We start from the raw sequence: 510 nt of genomic DNA on the forward strand, positions 1-510 counted from the left end.
CTATAGACTAGACTATAGACTAGACTATAGACTAGACTATAGACTAGACTATAGACTAGACTATAGACTAGACTATAGACTAGACTATAGACTAGACCATAGACTATATCATAGACTAGACCATATACTAGACCATAGACTTGACTATAGACTAGACTATAGACTACATATAGTCTTGTGTAAAGTCTGGACTATAGTCTAGTCTAAAATAAATAACTGTGAAGTAGATGTAATTCCTTTACCAACATTTATAAGGATTGGCCCATATTTACCCCTACTCGCCCGTGAGCCTTTTTATAGAAAGTCTCTTTTTTGTCGAAATATATTTAATGCACAACATATTAAATGCTTTATTTTTAAAAATATAATCAAAATTTTTAACATATTAACTGGTGTGGGGTATCATATGTTCGGCTATGCCCGACCATACATTCATACTTCTTATTTGGTTTAATTGTGTAGTAAATTTCAAATATTATTCTTTTTCTTCAAATTGTAGATTTGAAAACT

This window comes from Lucilia cuprina, chromosome 5 (assembly GCF_022045245.1).
Source record: "Lucilia cuprina isolate Lc7/37 chromosome 5, ASM2204524v1, whole genome shotgun sequence".
Lineage (NCBI taxonomy): Eukaryota > Metazoa > Arthropoda > Insecta > Diptera > Calliphoridae > Lucilia > Lucilia cuprina.